The sequence below is a fragment of the Hippichthys cyanospilos genome, chromosome 8, assembly GCF_059441005.1.
Source record: "Hippichthys cyanospilos isolate Australia breed blue-spotted pipefish chromosome 8, RoL_Hcya_1.0, whole genome shotgun sequence".
Lineage (NCBI taxonomy): Eukaryota > Metazoa > Chordata > Actinopteri > Syngnathiformes > Syngnathidae > Hippichthys > Hippichthys cyanospilos.
The window spans coordinates 15,106,308-15,127,188 of record NC_142376.1 but is presented as its reverse complement, the minus strand read 5'-3'; the positions used below and the strand labels follow the sequence as shown (position 1 = coordinate 15,127,188).

Genomic DNA, 20,881 nt, shown 5'->3' with positions numbered 1-20,881 from the left:
ACGGATGCGCACATGCACGGACGCCCACACACACACTGATTGCTTGGCTGGCTGAGTGTTTCTCACCGAATTTGCAGGGTTGCGATTTGGCATATGTTCCTGCTTTGGCAAGGCATGTGAACAGGATGGTGTGAATGACTGGAGACGCAGCAAGGTACAAGCGGCACCTTCTGTCAGCTCGACTGGTATGATCAGCCCTGGGCCCATCACTGCATTCTGAACCGTCAAATCACAGCGATGCGGGTCTGCATCCATCACTGTTGAGGTGTCTTGAACCAGGCACCAACCTCTAAATTTTCAAACCTCGGGGTAGGAAAAAAAATAATTGGCGCTACACATAAGTGATATCTCTCTTTGCATGCCTGCATGTGTGTTGTTTGCTTCTCTTGTTTGCATGATTTAGTTGAAAAATATTCAGCAGTGTAAATTAAATGCCTGTCAAGGGATTAAAGCCTGTATAATAAATTCAATAACTGAATACCCAACAGGTAAATAAACAGCTCAACCTCCAAATTATGTCAAAGCAACGCTAACATTTTCGTTAGTATTTTTTTCTTTTTTATGTAGAACAAAAGACGATCAAAAGCATGGAAAAATTGGCCTTTGCCTGAGGCTTCATTGTTAATAATAACGACAGCACTAAACTTAAGATTGCATGAGCAGGTTAAAGTCACCTCTCATGATGAGGGAAAACAGACATGAAAGCAGTGCTGAGTATAGACGTCATGCACTTTTTCCCTTCAATCTGTCATTTTGGTGTAATAGTAAAGGGAACTGCTCTTTCATGGCTAATTGTCTACCAGGGCTGGATATTCTGCAGAGGGATTCGTGAAGCACTGGGGAAAGTACCATGGCCCTTTGGAGAGTGACAGGAGCTAACACACACTTTTGCAGTACGCTCTGAATTATGCAAATGATGTCAGGCCTTACACATCTCCACCTAACAAGACTCTGGTGGTCTCACACAGCATCATCTTGATCAGTGACAAATCCCAGTGTGAAGCAAATTAAAGCTGTGTGGGAAATTACTTCTTCTGTAGTGGACCACCAATGCAGGGCTATGTGCCAATAAATTAGCCCGAAAGCAAACGCCACTGAGATTAAGTACTAATGGGTACCGGCCAATTCGACAAAAAGCTTTGTTTTTAGAAGGATAAATCTATCTCTGCATTTATTTTAGAAATGTTTTTTTTTTTTTTTTACAAAATCTGTGTCTGTTGCTAGGCTCACCAACTTGGGTCATTGAGGGTACTTTCCTGCCTTTTTTCAGCGTAACCCTTCACTGCACCTGATTCAAAAGATCAGGATCGTTATCAGGCTCCTGCTGAGCTTCCTGACATCATATCAATCAGGTGCATCGGAGGAGGGTTACACAGAAAACATGCTGGATAGTTGCCCTTGAGGACCGCAGGTGGTACATAGGTAGATATACCCACAATGCTTCAGTAGTAATAGCCATAAAAAAATATTTAGTGTATTTGTCAGCCAGGGGCGGAGCTAGAGTGTTTTTCAGTTGGGTGGACAGGGTGATAACTTCTCAATAAAGGAGTGTCTGTTGTCAGCTTACCCATAATTATTAAGCATATATCTGCGCTCCCTAGATGACATTAGCAGTTCTCACTACCTGAGTCGAGCGAGGAACATTGTCAGAAAGACAACTCATGATGATCAGCAAGCTTTCAAACTGTTGACATCTGGTCAGCGCTATAAGGCTCAAACAAGCTGGAAAAACAAACTCAGGGACATCTTTTTCCAAGTGTTATTAACACTCTGAATAACAACAGAACGAGAAGACATTGAAATCAGCAATTGCACTCTGTGAAACTATGATTCTGATTGTATAATATTTATTCAATGTATTGTTTATATTGTATTTATTTAATAAGCACCAATCGGAGCAATGCTCCCAAATGAGTTGTAAACAAGCTATACAATGATATTGAAGGTACTCTATTCTATTCTTTTCAATTCACAATAGAGTACCTCTAATAACAGACAACAAGCATGCCATGTTTATATTTATGTTCAAATGGAAATCTTTCAAGTTCAAGCTTTAAGTGGAATAGTTCTTCACAGCAGTATTGAATACAGCATAACAACACAAACACAGATGCATTTGAATTTTCACCCACACGTTATACTTCTATAATCTTTTTGAACATTTATTCATATTTTTTCACTTTTATTTCATAGTGGTTCCATAAATTGACATCTTGAAGAAATACACTTATTTGCTTTACACTCGGGAGTCTTTGATGGAGCTATTGTTGATATCCCAATAATCAGGTGTCAGAAACACACTACAATAAGTTGAATGAAAATCTCCTCTTTCGCAGTTATGTCACCAAACCATGGTGAGTAATAATACAGTTTAGCAAACGCCATGAACAATACTACTCATCTGGGCTGCGTCACTCACAAGTTCAGATTTGTCCAACCGCATTGAGAAACAGAGTCTGACTCACTCATCTCATTTAGGCTTGCAGTACTCATCCATTCTCCTTTCAAGCAAAGGAAAGGAAAATGACCCAGGCAGAAGAGACAATTACCGGGCAGTAACTTTGGGATGAAATGTTTTTTTTTTTTTTTTTTAAAGCTTGCTAGCCCAGAATTGCACTGAGACATGCAGAGTCTGCGGTCTGTTAAGTCACAGAATTTTCATGAGAAAGCTAAATGTTGTGAGAAAGACAATGCTTCGATGGCTAGGCTGGTCACCTGTCAAACGAGATTGACACAATGGCCACCCCTGATCGACATTGACTCATCTAATGTACTCTTCCACTAAAAATAATAAGCCTAAATTCAGACAAAGAGTTGAATGGTCAGGGGCCCCAAGGTATCTATCACAACTGCTGATCCAAATTGCTTGATAATATTAAGACCTTTATCTGCAGTTAGAATTTTGTCTGCCAGAAAGGTGGGCAATGATGCAAACCAGTTCGGCCACAAACTCACGTGTGGATATGCAGCCATGGGAGTCACAGTAGAGTATACCTGAAGTGTGGATGTGTAAAAATGGTAATGATCCTGTAGTAGATGTGTAAATTGGCCAAACGTACACCAAACAATACCAAGCAAACTATGTGACAAACAGTGTGAGACAAAAGTTCTGTCTTTTCTGCAACCTCCACATCCCACTATTCTAAAGTAGCTGGTAACAATAAGCCATTGCACTTCTGAATGTGATGATGTGTCGTCCCTGTGCACTTCTTGTAGGGACTCGTAACAAAATGATTTACTGGGATGTGAAGTAGTGCAGTTGCATTTCCGTCTTCAATGTGCCATAAGGGATGCTTCAGTTCTGTGACTTGCTCAAGACTTTTACACCTCAACCTGCAGAAACCATCGGCGCGTGCTAATAGTGTGTGATTTAACACGCAACGGGGGCTATTAAGTAAACATAGCTTCATGGCTGCCTATTGGTACACCCATTTTGATGCAGCTGTCATAACAAGGATCCCATTTGTCTGACATCTTTGACCCCTGAGATGGGCATACCAATGACATGATGGGTGCCACAGCATTTAATAAAGAAGGAAAGTGGGAGTGTGAAAATCTAATTATTAATTTGATGCATGAGATGTGATCACACAGGCTTCTCCTGATGAGGAAATCATCTCCCATAAGACATCGCACTGATAATTACAATAACATTAACCTTTGCCTTATTAATTCAGGCCCTCATAGCAATTCATTTCAGGTTCGAGACCTCGTCGAACAATTCTTCACACTGGTTCTGCAAGATGGGGAAAACACTGATGAGGTGTGGATAAAAATCAAGCCAGAACAAGTTCACACCGTTCTGTTTCTAATGAATTAACAAGAAGTGTCATATTTGTTTGCGCTTATTCTGTAACCAAAAGACTTTAGGCACAACAGTTTTATATATATATATATATATATATATATATATATATATATATATATATATATATACAGTGGGCCCCCGGGTTACGAACTTAATCCGTTCAGCGGCTACGCTCGTATCTCGAATTGCTCGTATAGCGGGCAATCCAAACCCATGTTAATTCGTGAGTGCGTGCAACGCGCGCAGAAGCCTTAGGTAAAATCATCACGCTGTATACATAAATTAATATTAAGTGACATAATCTACTGTACAGTTGCATTAAATAACAAATACAAAGGATAAATGACTTTTACCTTTGGAAAGACGTGACTTGTGCTGAGATAAGCAGAGATGAGCAGAGATGAATGCTCTAAGTCAATACGGTAAATCAGATATGCTATTGGTCTTACAGTGTCAAAGTAACTTTTTCAGTCAGGGTTTTCTCTACTTCCTTCCATCCCAACCAGCTGTGCCATCAAGCTAGATAAAGGCGTTCGGCCAATAGCATATCGGCACTTCTGTGATTGACGTGTGACACCGGCCAATAGCATCTCCGTGAGTGAGACCGGGTGACCTTAATCGACCAATAGCATATTGGCGTCTCCTTGACTGACTGATAATTATTTGCACTTTTTTTTTAAACGGTTGGAATGTATTGACATCTTATTGATTAAAACACATTTAAATCTGTGACGATTTTTTGTCCTGCAATCGGCACACTTAATTTCATGTCAACTGTTTTTCCCGACGTGAATTGAGCACGGTGGAAGCGGAGAGGTGGTTGTGTGTGTTGCATTTACTAGGCAGCACACTTATGGCTTGTTCGAGCGTCAGTTCACCTTTGGTTACAACTCACAAAATTGCAACAATGACGCTGTCCCAATGCATATCGGGAGATCGCCGACTAACCTGACATGCAATCTTGTCTAGCAACCATTATATGGCGCTGTATCATCACCCGTAATAGGGTGCAGAGATTAACCTCTTGAGTTAATACGGCAACGCATATAGGCTATTGGTCTTACAGTGTTACAGTAACTCTTTCAGTCATGGTGCAAATCACGGAGATACTAAAACATCATCCTCTTATTTCTTCCTTTACCGCTGCTAGTAATTTTAGAAGCTATGTCTAACAGATAAAGTTTGCAAAGTCTTCAAAACATTCCGTTTTTCACTCATTTTGTCTACTTCCTTCCATCCTGTCCCATCAAGCTAGATAAAGGCGTTCGGCCAATAGCATATCGGCATTTCTGTGATTGACGTGTGACGCCGGCCAATAGCATCTCCGTGAGTGAGACCGGGTGACCTTAATCGACCAATAGCATATTGGCGTCTCCTTGACTGACTGATAATTATTCGCACTTTTTTTTAAACGGTTGAAATGTATTGACAATTAATTAAAAAAAAAACACACATTTAAACCAATGACAATTCTTTGTCCTGCAATCGGCACATTTAATTTCATGTCAGCTGTTTTTCCCTTTAGCTGTACAAACACTACACTTAAATGGTAATATATTTAGACACCGTGAGTGAGACAGTCAGTGTGAGATTGTAAGACCAATAGCGTTCACGTTACCGCCATAAGTATCTATTAATGATTGTAGATGACGCAACTGCTGAATATATTGACGCAGTTAGGCGAGAACATTTCTACATACTCAATGGCTGGTTTGTCGGAATGCTCGCAAGACGAGAGGTTTGCCCGTAAGCGGAGGACAAAATTCTCCCTGATCCACGCTCGTAAGGCGGAATGTTCGCAAATCGGGATGCTCGTAAGCAGGGGGCTGACTGTATATATATATATATATATATATATATATATATATATATATATATATATATATATATATATATATATATATATATATTTGGGATCGTAACGCGAATTTGCCATTTGGTGGGCAGTCCAAGCCTGTGTTATTTGGCTAATGCATGTAAAACCCCTGGTAAAAACATCAAAATTGTAGATCCATAACAAAAACTGGTATCAAAATAGTATAGTAAGTGCTACTTATATATTATATACATGCATACAATTAAATAACAGCATAAATAAAAATATATGAAGGATTTATTTACCTTTGAGTGACGCTTGTTATGGCCATATTCTCTAGTAAGGGTAGCCTAGGCTAGGATAGCTTAGCTTTCTTCGCATTTCTTGATTATCTCCAGCTTTGTTTCAATATAAATCCTCTTCTTACTTCTTCTCTCTTGAACATCACTAGCAATCTTGTGACTCATGGATAACCAAGATAAGCACTAAAATGCATATTAAATACGATATTGAAAGCACTCACACAAGATCAAGTCTTTAGGCAGCCATCTTTGCGACCCTGTGCGCCAACCAATAGCAGACCGGCATCTTCGTGACCCCATCAAGCTGACCAATAGTAGACCAGTATCTTAAAGACTCGAGACGCCGACCAAAAGAAGACCAGCATTGTAGTGACACCAACAGAAAATAAGAGCAATTACCTAAAAACGCCTCAAGGAGGCAAAACAACAAACACAACCAACCCCACAGGTCATGACAGTTGTTGATGTTAATCGTAAAGCGGGATAAATGTGTTAAAGAGGCGACGAAAAAACTCAGTATTCCACATCTTAACGTGAAAAAAATGTAAGCCAGGAACGCCGTAACCCGGGATAAGTGCAGGTGGGTACCAGAATTTTTAAAACATTGGAACTATTCAATCTTTACAAATTTGATACAAAAATTACTGCAGCACACGTGTTCACTTAAATTTAAAAAAATAAAATAAACCTTAAATAGCAACTGCACTGTTATCCCTTCCCATTTCAATCCCATGGCCGAAGTCAGGAAACAAAGGGCGTGAGTGTTCCTTTGTGTAATAGTCCTCGGACGTCAACCTAGAGTTGAGCACACGGTGCAGAAACATGAAAACTGGGAAGGTTCACACTCGAAATTCCAATTATTTACAACAGCACTTTTTAAAACATCTTTCCAACGCTCTCTTTCTTCCTCACCGTACTCCTACCACTGCTGAATGACAAGACTGGTGAGTCAATCAGTCAGTCAGCTCATGGGTACTCCTACAAGACATGTGATTGGCTCCCACGTGATATCGACTAACGAGGGCAGGCAACTCCTGCCCTCATTGGCCTATGTTGTGGCGGTAGCCAATCATGCATCTCTTAGGAATGTCCGTGGCGTGATGACAGTCAACTCTTATCTGTTGGGCATGCAGGACTATATATATATATATATATATATATATATATATATATATATATATATATATATATATATATATATATAGTGATTGTTACTTATTGTGATTAGACAAATACTGCAGGTGGAAAAACAGAAATGAAAACACACACGTTTCGATTTATAGAGATGATGTGCACATGTACAAATGAAGAAGCACGATGTTATGATGTAATTGATTAATTAAATCTCTGACATGCTGGTGGAATTGCTTACAATCTATTGCCAATTAATTTAGGAGTCATTTTAATTATCCAAAGGTTAAACCAGTAAAGATATTTAGAATAATTCTAATGATGAATTTTGAGCTCCATAATGCTGACGAAAGGAATGCATTTAGTCATGCTAATTGAAGTAATATATTTAAATCTTTGTTTGATTAACAAAATAAATGCTTTACTATTTCTTGCTTTGTATCTATGTATTAGGTGCGAAAATGTTCTTAGATGAATATCGCATGGCATGACTGGCTAGTAAATGTTGTTATCCCAAATCATGCTACTACAGAGAATCAAGTATGTGTGAATGTTTTACACATTATGCAAGATTAATGGATAACACACGACATCAGCTATAAAACATAAGTAATTCTGTACCTGCTCATGAGTAGTTTGTCGGTTTTGCTGTAGCATTACAACAAGATCCAAAAGAAGAAGATACAGTGTCATTTCACAGTGCAATTGCAGTACCAAAATATTGTGTGAATAATTGTTGCACAATCTTTTACATCATATTTCTCATTTATGAGCAAAAAGACGTGAAAATAAACTTTTTCAAATGAACACCTAAATTAGGTCCTAAATTAGGTAAAGAATGAAACTTGGGCCAGGTTGTTAATCTGTAACTGTGAGCATATCAGGAGCATTATCAGTTACATTTGTAACAGTTGACATTATTTTCATTTATTTACATGTATGTAATACTAATTTGTGTATTAATTTCAAGTTTGCATTTGTTGTCTTGCATTTTATTTTAAAATTAGTTTTGTTTTATTTTATTTTGTGGACATGCTGATCTTTCTTGCTGGCTGTGTTAACTATGGGCTACTTGCTCTCTATTCTGTATGAATATTTGCTCCTGCTTCCATCCATCCATCCATCCATCCATCCATCCATCCATCCATCCATCCATCCATTTTCTACCGCTGTCTTCTGGGGTCGGGTCGCGGGGGCAGCAGCTTGAGGAAGGAAGCCCAGACTTCCCTCTCCCCGGCCACTTCATCCAGCTCTTCAAGAAGGATCCCCAGGCGCTACGAAAGAACAAGAGTCCCTCCAGCGTGTCCTGGGTCCTCCTTCTAGTGGGACATGCCCGAAACACCTCACTGAGGAGGCGTCCGGGGGGCATCTAACCAGATGCCCGAACCACTTCAGCTGGCTCCTCTTAACACGGAGAAGCAGCGGTTCAACGCTGAGCCCCTCCCGGATGACCAAGCTTCTCACCCTATCTCTAAGGGAGAGACCGGACATCCTGCGGAGGAGCTTATTTCGGCCGCTTGTATCCGGAATCTTGTTCTTTCGGTCACGACCCACAGCTCGTGGCCATAGGTGAGAACAGGAACATAGATCGAGTGGTAAACAGAGAGCTTCGCCTTTCGGCTCAGCTCTTTTTTCACCATGATAGACAGGTGCAGACGCCGCACCGATTCGTCTGTCGATCTCACGCTCCAGCCTACCCTCACTCGTGAACAAGAACCCGAGGTACTTGAACTCCTCCACTTGGGGCAGGACCTCATCCCCGACCGGGAGAGGGCATTCCACCCTTTTCCGACTGAGGACCATGGTCTCAGATTTGGAGGTGCTGATCTTCATCCCAGCTCCTGGTTAGCACATTTAATTCACATGCAAGTGCAAGTGCACGTGCGCAAGAGAAATTCTAGCTAGGAGAGTCGTAGTGTAAGGAGGTAAAGACTAAGAGAAAAACTCATGACTGAACACGGTTGTTGATCTATCCAGCAATATTTATCACAGCTTCAGTGTGATTGTATCATTTATGTATAAAAGCCACTTTTAAGGCTTACACAATCAGCAGATCTGTGGCGGTCGAAATCCATTCTTTAGCAGCGGAGTAAAACATTGTATTCACATTTTAGGATTCCGTTGCAGAATGCGACAAGGCCACATTGCTTTTGATGTCTTTTGATGCATTACATGTTAAAGCCACTCTGCTTGTTTTGGTTAAGGCACCAGCGAGCTTTCCTACTGTCTTTTTGTAAAGTGGGATGGCATAGCATCCATTGGCTTCACTGTATGCAACTTGTCAATAAACTCTTCATTTTCCATCACACTGTAAGGCCGGTTGAATTTCCTCCGTTGCTTGTTTTTGTGCGTCTGCACAAGCTTGACTTTTGGCTGCGTGTTGACTTCGTTATACAGCTCGCGTACTGAGGAAAGGCGGATGGATTTTATTTTTTTTTAATATTATCAATTTTGGGATGTTTCAATTCTGAATCGCATGAAATGAGAATCTCGATTCTTATGTGGATCAATTTTTTGGCACACGCTTAATACAGTAATTATATTGGGATCTGAAATATAAATTAGCAGTACAGGTGTGTCTCATATTTGGGACATTTCGGTATTCACCCCATCCCTAAGCTATTTAAAAACAAAACAAAATAAAAACTAATGGTTGAATGTTACACTTGATTCATTCTGATGGCTTAAAGCATATATATATATATATATATATATATATATATATATATATATATATATATATATATTATTACAAAAATGGTAATAGAGAGAGTGGGAGGATGGAAGCAGAGAAAATGAGTTCAGTGTTAGCAGCCAGAAGAGTTCCTTACAGCAGTTTTAATAAAAGAAGAAAGCGGACGAAACCAACTTGAATCGATCCATGCTCAAAAACAAGGACATTAAGATGACTTTCAAGCACTTCAGTTTGTGATGTTTACTAACTTCTGTATCTCATTTTGAAATATTTGCTTTTAATCTGGAAGGCCGCGCTGTGTGTCTGCTCATTGTTTCCGTTACCAGGAGTGTTTGTCTTAACTTTCATCACTGTTCATGTTAGCTAGCAGACTGACCCAACATTCGATTCCATCCTTGTTCACACGTAGGAGCATTGAGATGACATTTATTTTGTGTGGAAAGAATTTTTCCAGTACTTTAGTTTTAAATGTTCACTTAGGTTGGTAAATAGTGTACTGTATTTTCATTTGGTTAACCTTCAAATAATTCAGAATCTACGTAGTCATACTTTTAAGGGTGTAGCTGGAATAATGTTTACCCTTGTTAGGCTTTGCATGACAAAAATAAATAATCAAAATTAACACCACTCAAAATGGAAATGGGATAGAAAAATGCGACATTAGTAAGTAATCACATTAACATTTGCAATGTACGCGTTGTTTCAATCAGCACAATGATTGTTTGCTCTCTTGACAAAAGGGTAAATGAGTTGATGTGTGCAGGTTAGCATGCGCACATTTTATTGTTGGTGCGCATTTGCAACAAACATTTAAAATGATCAACCCACGGTTAGTGGGGTCAGACTTGCATTCAGTGCAACATGCCCCCTGAATTTTTCTGATTTGCATCTAGATTGCTTTAATTAGGGAATAATCGTCAAGTTACCTGATTGGATGGAATTGAGGAGAATCAATTGGCAAGCATGAATAATGGCAAAGGGCACACACCCCCGATGCTTTCCCCAGATTGAAAACCAGAACAGTTTCAATACCTGGCAGCAAATGCTGTAAATAGTGAAATGCACCACGAGCTGGAATAATATGCACATTTTTAGCAATTTAATGACCTTTTCGAAAGGGTAGAGGGTAACCTTGTTTGACTGCACAAGTCAACATTTATACAGTTCCAAACCTTTGGGAAGTAAATCTTTGTAAACAGGCTCCACCACCAAAAATGAAGTAAAAGGGTGAGATCAAGTGTTGTAATATTTTTTTTTCAGATGGGTTTCTTGCATAGAGCGTAATCCTAACCTGGACCATTTGTATTGTTGATGACACAGTGACTCTGTTTTCACATTTACAGCTTTCTCCTATTATTTTTTTTACATTTAACATTTAAATCAGTATTCAAAATAGAAATGAGTATTCAAAATAATTTACACTTATTTATAAGCAGTTGTCCACATGCTGTTTTTGTGGAAAAAGGCATGTTCCTTAATGTAAGAAAAAAATATACTTTTTCTCCGTTTGTTATTTAGTCTTGCAAAGCAGACGGTAGTATAATGTCTCTTTGGATATCTATATATTGAAGCAGAATCATTTTTAATTCATTTGAACAGACTTGAACAGTAAAATGGATTTTGAATCAAACCATAGACCCAAAAATCGGAATTGAATTGTCAGTAAAAGGTTCCCACCCCTAGTAAATATATATACATGATTGATTGTCAGGAAAAAAAAAAAAAAATCACTCTTAACCTGAATGGTTCCTACACACGAACATGAACAAAAGGTGCTAATTCTAAATGAATTTGAACCCTGAAAGTGTCAAATGAATCCTGCAAGGAATTTATAGCACTCCTGGTTCATGTTAAGAAGGTTGCCAAATTTTTACTACATAAACAAGTATCAAACAAGTCAGTATGACACAGTGCAGCAAAAAGACAACAACAAATAGCTCATTCAATTCTTTTTGTAGTCTGACTCCATCTTTGATGTTTCTCAGACTGCAGGTGTACCTATTTTTGTGGTCAGTGAGGCTCTTTTCACTCGCTTCTGTTAAGCCACAGAATTGCAATGTCCTTCACAGCTAGTCACGCCTCATCTGACTTGCAAGGAAATGGAATGGGATGAAGTTTTTAATTTGCCCTCATGACTAACAAAGAAAAAAAAAAGATATCCTGAACAACCACCCGGCTTTTTTTTTATTTTTTGCTAAAGTCTTTTTTGCTGGCTAAGTGGGCCATAGCATCACCCTGATTGTTTTAAGTCCACAAGTACATTCCGTGGTTGCCAGTCCTAGTGGACTGAAACAGGCCATGATGGGTTCATTAAAATTTGCCTGGACTGCAGACATTGGGTGGAGTGATTAGTGTGATAAGCAGGCGATATGAGCTTAATAGAAGAAGAGGTGTTCACTAAGATTAAAAGCCTTTTCCACATCACTGCCATTTTCCCTCCAATTCAGCAAATCACTTAATTGAATTTCTTTTAATTTTCTTTTTAATTTTCTCTACAAAACCCCTCGTGGAATTGCAACCCCAAGATGGATTGTGAGAGGGATAATATTAACTGTGAAGCCACAGCTGGACAACCCAGAGACGCTTTGTGGCATAGACATGGTTGATAAATAAAAGTGTTCTAAAAGCCTAATGGTTTACGGACAGATATTTATGGCACTAATATCACAAATGAAAACACATTATACACATGTGTACTTCCGGTTCCTGTTGTTAAAATCCACTCACTGATTATTCCACGCAAACTAGCACACTTTTCACACTTTTCTTTCTTAGAGTCGGGGATCAACAAAAAATGCCGCATGTTGTCATGGTAACGAAAACTGGACTTTGCGTAAGCGCAACAAAGTGGGGGTTAGCCCGAGCTGTGGCTAATCTGCATGAAGCAGGAAAGCACCTTTAAAAGAGCCCATCTTCAGCAAGGCTAGAAAAAAGGACAGAGAGTATCCAACATTTCATGTTCAGATCATGGGGAGGAACAATATGTGGGTTTAAATATCCCTGGTTACGTGTAGTCAAGGTCTTCATAAGTATAATTCAAGTTACCTCATAAAAAGTCCAAGGATTGATTTTTCTCAGATTTGTGTAACAGTTTAGTAGGTGTGTGCTCTGTCATTTAAAATATCATAGAACGTAGAATAACAATCATTCATAACGGAACCTGTTTCCCTGATGAAGGCTAACTTCAAAATCAAAAATTACTGAATAGCACGGATGTAAACGCAATATTTTTGAGATGTTTATATCTTGAAGTTAGTGCTTGCAATGTTCAGTTGCATGATGGCTAGCTTGACTTGTCTTCCCAGCATTATGGCTGGTTTTAATTAAATTTGTTTTGCCATCATACACAAATTAGTTAACAACTACATGGTATTGCAATCCTAAAATCATATTTTATAGTTAATTGAGGATGCTAAGAAACCCTTTAGTTAATTACGCCATCATTTACTATGAACATATTGGCATTAGCACCTAGCATTTGCACCAATGCGATTCTGGCATTACTACTGTATATCTCAGAGCCCAAAATCTCATCTCACTTATCCCTTTATAGAGAGATTAACAAGGGAAAGTTTTTATTTTATTATAATATTAGTATTTTTTTTTTTCTGGTAAGAAAACCGACTTGATCATGACTCAAATCCCTCGAGTGATCCAAGCATGAGGTTTTTCATTCATCATACATCTTGATTCTTTTATTTTGACAATTGTTTTAAACACTATGTTTTGATTATCCTTGCAAAACATAAGCAAATATGAACAAATTCCCAGATAAAAACAAACAGGACTAACATCATCTAGAAGACATTTGAATAAATTGTTCTCTGCGCCTCAACTAGTCCAAACAAATCATTAATATTGTGTTCGTGGAATGTGAATTAAATGACAAAATCGACACATTTTTATCCTTTCCAAGGGTGGCCATTTTCATGTCATTTTCATTCAAAAACAAGTGACAAAACGGATGCTCGGTGGATTTTGTAGCTTAATTCATAATCCATAGAAATAATATTGATCAGAACAATGTGTTCAGATGAGTCCTGGTGAATAGAACATATTATACTTTATACTTAAACATTTTTTTCTGGAGGGAAAAAGGAGGAATCTTTAGGAGTCAAGGAATTTTTGTGTTGAACGTGCATGGCACGCGTGCACGGTTTGTACAGGAGTAGAGAACACCAAGGCTATATAGTGAGCCAAACGAATGAGAAAACTCCACATTTACAAGTTTTGACGCAACAAAGACCCAATTGAATCAAATTTCTCATCTCTGTACCGTCCATAAACAAGAGGAAGAACAAGGCTTGCATAGACATGCTTACAAGCAGTCTCAAAATGTACTTATTCTAATCTCGAAAGATCCTCTTTGTGGATTCCATTAGGAAATGGCCTTCCTGATGAAGGCAGGGGGATAAGCTGCCACTGAATGGCTGAATGCTCTGTCAGTGAAGCGTTTAGACAAGAGCAAGTCTGAAGGCTCTGTGATGATGTGACAGGCTGAATCTGGTTATGGCCCAAACCTTGGCTGCTTCTTGAGGCAGAGAGGATAAACGAGTTCCCATCAAGTTGTGTTAGAAGAGCTCAAATGTAAAAAAGAGGGAGGGTGGGTTGGGGGGCTCAAAACCCTTTAGAAATCTCTTTCAATCTTTCTGTCAGATGATGAAAAATGTCTGTGCTCAAGCTTCACATTGCACATACTGTAATGTCATCCCTCCGCTATGACAGCTGACGTGAAGTGGGCAATTGTTCTGCATTGTATTTTCTTTAAAACAAAGCTTGAGCGGAAAAAAAAAAAAAAAGAGTTAGATAAATGTTGCGCCACAAACACATCTGAGGACACTCAAAGAGGATGTGTCAGAGACAAAGAAGAGAGCAGAAGGAATACGCCGACAGATCGAGTGTACTATAAGCCCTGAAGCTCATTTCCAATAAGACCCTGTCTGTGTTTCAAGATACACAGGACCGCATCGACCAAGCGCGGAGAGTCAGGCAGATGATGTTTCATATTTCTTTGTTTATACTAAATCATCAGTTACAATGTAAGGAGCAACTGTGACCATCTAAGCACACATGGTGCAATGGCATTTGAGTTATTGCAGACTTGGCATGATGTAGCTGTATGAGGAAAATATAAGCACTGTATAAATATATATATATATATATATATATAAATATATATAAATATATATATATATATATATATATATATATATATATATATATATATATATATATATATATATATATATATATATATATATATAAGCTTTTGGATTCAAACCAGAAAATGGTCATGGTCTTAAACACGAGTTTAACTGGTGTAAATACTTGAAATTGATGTACTGTATTAACATTGCTGTATGAAAATGACTATTATGATTTTATAGCTATTGTAAGAATAATGTTTCATTTTGTATACTTATTTCCCTGCTAGTAGAACTCCCAAATCCCGCATCCTGGAAGCTTTAGAGACAATGTTGAAATGTGTGATATAATTCAAAAGCGGTCCACAATGCTCAATTGGAAGAATGTTTCTGTGGAACCGCAAAGGGATTCTAACTTTCCCAAAATGTTCATTTTCTTCAAAGACTTGCCAGTTTTCAAATCAAAGAAGTAAAATGGCTATCTATTCAATGTGTTTTAATTACAACTGAGAGGATTTAATTGACTTGTTTCAGATATATATTTTTTTTTAGAGAAACTCATCTAATGGATAAAAAGCCTCTATTTATAGTTTGTACAGAATGACATTGCAAACAGATGCAAACTTTAAAACATGTACATATTGAATTCACAATAGCCATATTTGAAAACATGCTTGTTTTATTTCAGATATTTTGGTTTGAATAAACAGGAGCTGCTTGAAAAGTAGAAATCAAGCCAAAGTTGTAAAACCTTACAACTCTTTTATTGGAAATCTATCAGAGGCTTTACAGCCTCACCCTAAAAGTGGAATGGCATTAATCATGTTAATCCTGGTATTAATCCTTGTTATTCTGGTCCTACATTATTCCAAAACTCAACATGCCTTTGTGAACAGTGATTGGAAAAAGCATAAAACCAATTGATTTGTTTTGGAACAACAACTTAAGCTTGCATAATAGACCAGGTTTGCAGAAGGAATAAACTTGAACTGCACATTGGAATACCAGTTCGACAGCGTTTGCAACACACACTACCCGCCACGAGGAAGTGGGGAAAAACTCAGTGCAAATGAAACAAAAGCAGCACTGCTTTAGTTATGCTGGTTGAACAGGGGCAAAGTCTGGTGTGCTGCCAAAGTTGCGCACATAAATAGTAATTCAGTGCTTCGGGCGATGAGAACACAGGAGTATACAGGGGACCTCTCTGTAGGACGAGAGCTTTTTAACAGTTTCCCTTGAATGACAAATAGGGACTCCGGAGTGATAAGAAAAAGGTTGGGAGCATCAAGTCCTCTCTTTAACAAGTTTGGGAGAAAGACAAATTTAGCCCAGCGCAGTCATTTGCAGAGAAAGCTGGTGAATCAGCTCAATTACAGATTTTCAATTGAAATGCACTAAAATGCACTATTTTAGTATCTCGAGGCGACTCACCGCTCTTCCCTCTATTACCAAAAAAGTAATGCTCAAATTCAGCTAGGTGACTGAAGAAGGGGGTCCGATGGGAGGTGGAGGTGTGGTGCACGTGGACCTGGGTCCACTTGACTAGAAATAAACATGACTGAGGAGAGGACAGGAGAATATGAGACATTGGCCTCAGAGAGTATAATGGAAAGGAACTTGTTTTGTCAGCCCCTCATGGTGATAGAATGGCACACACTCTCTTGTGACAGTGTGATATTGGCTTGGCACCAGCTTGATGAATGTATCAGCCACAAGTCAGGCAAAACGCTGCCGCTCAAAGATGTTTATGCTGCCGCATGGAGACAGGCAGTTCTAGTAACAGGAGTGTCACTATTGTCTGAAATAAGTTTATGGAAAATGAGCAACCCCGCTTCCATTTTCTGCAATTATTTCAAATGGAATGCTATGAATATTTAAGATGAGCTACACTGCTACGTAGAAAATCTGGATTTTAAGACCATTTCACTGCCAGCTCAGTTAAAATGGATCTTTGATGTGTATACTTCAACATCAGTGAACGGGTTAAGACAGAGGCCTACAACTGCACCATCCTGGTGCTTCTTTGGCATAAGGTGAAGGAAAAGGATGGCTGGGTGGGCATTGAAAAGATGAGAGGTGCCCTTTCCTCGAGCAGGTGATGACCTGCCCAAGGCCACCTGCTGTTTTGCCAGGGCCAACCAATTAATGATGCCCTCCTTTGATTACCCCAGGAAGCCTGAGGATACAGCAGAGAGCAAAAAAAAAAAACATAAAATGTTTGCACCAAGCAATGCGGAGACAGCTCGCATGAAAGTTCAAGCCTGGGTCATGTACTTAACATACGCAGCCGTTACCAACATCACAAAAAGTAAGCCTCTTTACCTAATTATTTAGAATTTGCATACTAATTCAGCATAAACACAGTTGTTTGTCTCCAAGCTTTGTCAAACCTGCCCAACGGCTTTAGTATCCTCACCTTCACAGCACTTATTGTTTTAATTCACAGGGATTAAATTAAGCATTCGGACTGGTTCTATCAAGAAGTATTTTGCCTAAAAACATAGACTCAGTTAAAGTATGCTTCTAATAACATTCCGACAAATTAAGTAAACATAAGGACGGCGCTCGACCTTCTGATTTGTTCAGCCTTAGAACATGTTTTTTCCATAGGTAAGAAAACCTTGTTCCAGAGCGAAACTACCCTCCTAAAAAACATTCCAAATGATTAGTCCTTGACAACCAAATCATATATAGCGGCCAATTTGTTTATGAATACAACCTTGGGCAAAAACGTGCTCTGATCAAGTAATGTATGCTTTGAAATAAAACATTGACTTTCAAATGCTCCGGAGCCTGAAGCAAGGCTTTGAGGCTGATTTGGTCCCCCATTGAGATGGCGCGAGGTATGACCCGTTCCCTCTAATAACATGCCAGAGACTTTGCAATCACAAAACAAGAGCGGAGGTAATCACTACGGTGGTCTCGACTCCTCCCACTGAGGGGAGTCGACACCCTCCGTCATTGGTAAAGTCTTTCTTCTCCATACAGAAAAAGAAACGGGACGGAGTCACAAGTATTTACAGTATATAACGTGCACACTTTGGTTTAAGAAGATGAACTTTTGCTGGATTTATTGAAAATTAATTAACTGTCTTTAAAATAATTGACAAGAAAATGTCAAGATATCCTGGATAGTTCACTCTAATGACTTATAATAAAATGGGATATTGCTTTAAGGACCGGCAAGATGACGGTGTTGAAATATTAATACAGTATCAGTCGCTCAAGTAAAGGCTCAACTGAGGATACGCTTGGTCTAGGGGTTAGGGCTAAATTAAAATCACACCATTTACAACACCAACGGAAACCAAGGTCACTTGAAAGTCCCAGACATTATAGCTTTGTATCAGCGTAAGTGAATGACAGGATGTTGGAAGGGTAATGATGGTTTTCATTTACTATCAGTTTCTGCATGCTATAGATAGACTAACATAATTAATGGCGAGAGCTCATGTGGTAAGGATCATCTTCCCCCTCTGTGTATGTTTTTCAACTTGTAATACTTAAAAATATATGTCTATGCTTATTGTGTCTCTATTTAGTAAATTAAAATGCTAAGGTGAATAAAATAAACGTTTTGAGTAGGTAAATGTGGTTGTGAATAAGGTCTGGTATGATACAGTTTTATTTTTTGACAGTTCCACTCTTATTTGAATATAAATACAAATTGTTAATATTTTTGGCGGGGATAAATGCTTCAGGAATTGGTCTTTAATGTATTAATATTTATTATGACATGTTTGTGTTTGTTGAATTAATTGGTGATTAAGAGACAAGAGATGAAAACAATAACATTAAATAAGTAATGTATTAATCAAATTAATCTTTAATTAAGATACCAATTATGAGAACATTCAACCATAGCTTTTTATATTTAGATGGATTGTTTTTTTTGTGGCAGATCAAAGGATTGATAAATAACAAAGACAAAAAAGCTTTAGTCATTTATCATCCTAAATATACTTTAGGAGATGCCATTGCAACCATTTGCCTTCTGCTATATGTGAGAATAGTCCCATGTGCTGGCTATAACCCTAATTAACATTACAATGAAAAAAAAAACAATATATATTTTTTTATTATAATCATAGGTCTTGTTGATCGCTTGCTCGCTTGGGGTAGACCTGCAAAGTGTGGTCTCTCTGAGACACCATAGTGCGTGTACTGTGCATGTTCCACCCCTCAAAATATTACACACTGTGGCTTTAAATATCAAAACTGAGTTCAACACGATTAAAAAAAAATACGATTAAACTATAACTATAATTAATTGATCACAATCTATTAATCTGACACCCCTCGACTCAATACTTTCATCTTAAGTTTCATTTCACATTACTTCATGTATAATAACACCCAAGTATTTAGCGATATAATCAAAGCAATATAATCTATGACACACGTCGTTCACACATGGGAAACAAACGGACCACAAAGAATTCAGGCTAGGTTTCCATGGAGGGATACAGAAATGAAATAAAACTGTTGAAAAAGCGTGCTTTTCAAATGATGTAACTGGTAAGGAATGAGGACAGTGTTAGTCAGTCTTATAATAAGCTTCTTTTCTTACTGTATTTCCGGTTTGTAAGGTCTACAGTTAGACACACACATACTCACCAACACACTGCCCCACATTCAAGGTCTCCATGCATCAGCATGGGGTGCAGTAGTGTAAAATTGTGTTCAAAGAGAGTGGAGGAGCTGGTTGGAGTTTGATGAGCCTCCTGTCCTCTTCTGAACCAATGGCTCGACCCACTCTCGCTTTATCACGGTGTGCCAGCCCACTGTTATCTGCGCTGCACTAAATCAATTAGCATGTCATTAAGATAGCTTTTTCCAGCACGGTAAATGTGGAAGTGGAGCTGCACTTAGAGGCCATCATATCTGGGTATTTTCGTGCAGTGGGTGGGACTTGTATCGGCAGAATGCTGTATACAGTAGCAACTGGATTAGGGAGACAACAACAACTAAATCTATCGAAAATCAAAGGACTTTAAAACAGTTCCCAAATCAAACACCAGGTCAAACTGATTAACGTGGGGAAAATACATAACAGTTGCTTGTTTCATTTTGAGCAGCAGTGCAATCTTCAACTATCTGCAAAGCAATTTCAATTACACAAACCTTTGAATTATTACTGTCTTATTGGCGTGAAGTGTAAATCTATCTAAAATGCAATAACATGTTTGAAATGCCAAAATATTTGAATATTTTCAGTGTTGATATCTTTTCGAGAAAAGAGGATTCCTTCAAAAGACCAGGCATTAACTCAACATATAATGAATACTAGGTAAGCAAAAGGTACCTCCAGAAAAAAGTTTGAATTTACATGCTAGTGAATCTGGTGACTGCATGTAGCTAATGGTAAATGACTGATAGTTCAATAGCTGTAAACAAGTGAATGCACTCACCACTAAACAAAATTCGTTTTTCAGTCACGACATCGATTGAAAACTTTCGGTGCCATTTACCTCATGCAGCCATAGGCTAGTAAATTGTTATAATTCTGGTATGACAAATACAAAGCTTGCAAGCTAGAACCGGACTGGTTCAAATAAAAACTATCCAATACTGATCTGGTCAGTTTGACTTGGATCGAGTCCATAGCCCTCCAAACAGTCAGCTCTTTTTAACCTAAATACAAGAAGAGTTTATGGAAAAATTGTTCTGTTCCTCAGAAATTAAAACAAGTCCACATACTCACTTAGAGCAATGGACTATGGATTTCCTCAAGACTAGTTTACTGTTACACAACTTTCCAAGTGGTACCCATACCATACCTACTATAGGTGTCACAAACCCAAAAGATTCTTTGGTTCATATTTAGGGTTGTCCCATAAAACAAAATAAACAAGAACAAAACTGGAAATGAGCTATCTTTTAAAGAAAGGCCATAGCTTTTAATTAACAATAAAATAAAATGACAGGCAGCCTCCACAATAACATGATGAAATTACAGCTATTTCACAAACCGGGAAGCGATAA

The 20,881-nt window shown here is 38.4% G+C and overlaps 1 protein-coding gene across 4 annotated transcripts in view; it reads right to left on the bottom strand.

Moving 5' to 3' along the window:
• macrod2 (mono-ADP ribosylhydrolase 2) overlaps positions 1 to 20,881 on the bottom strand; it is a 398,210-nt gene that overhangs the window by 85,229 nt on the left and 292,100 nt on the right. The window lies entirely within an intron of this gene.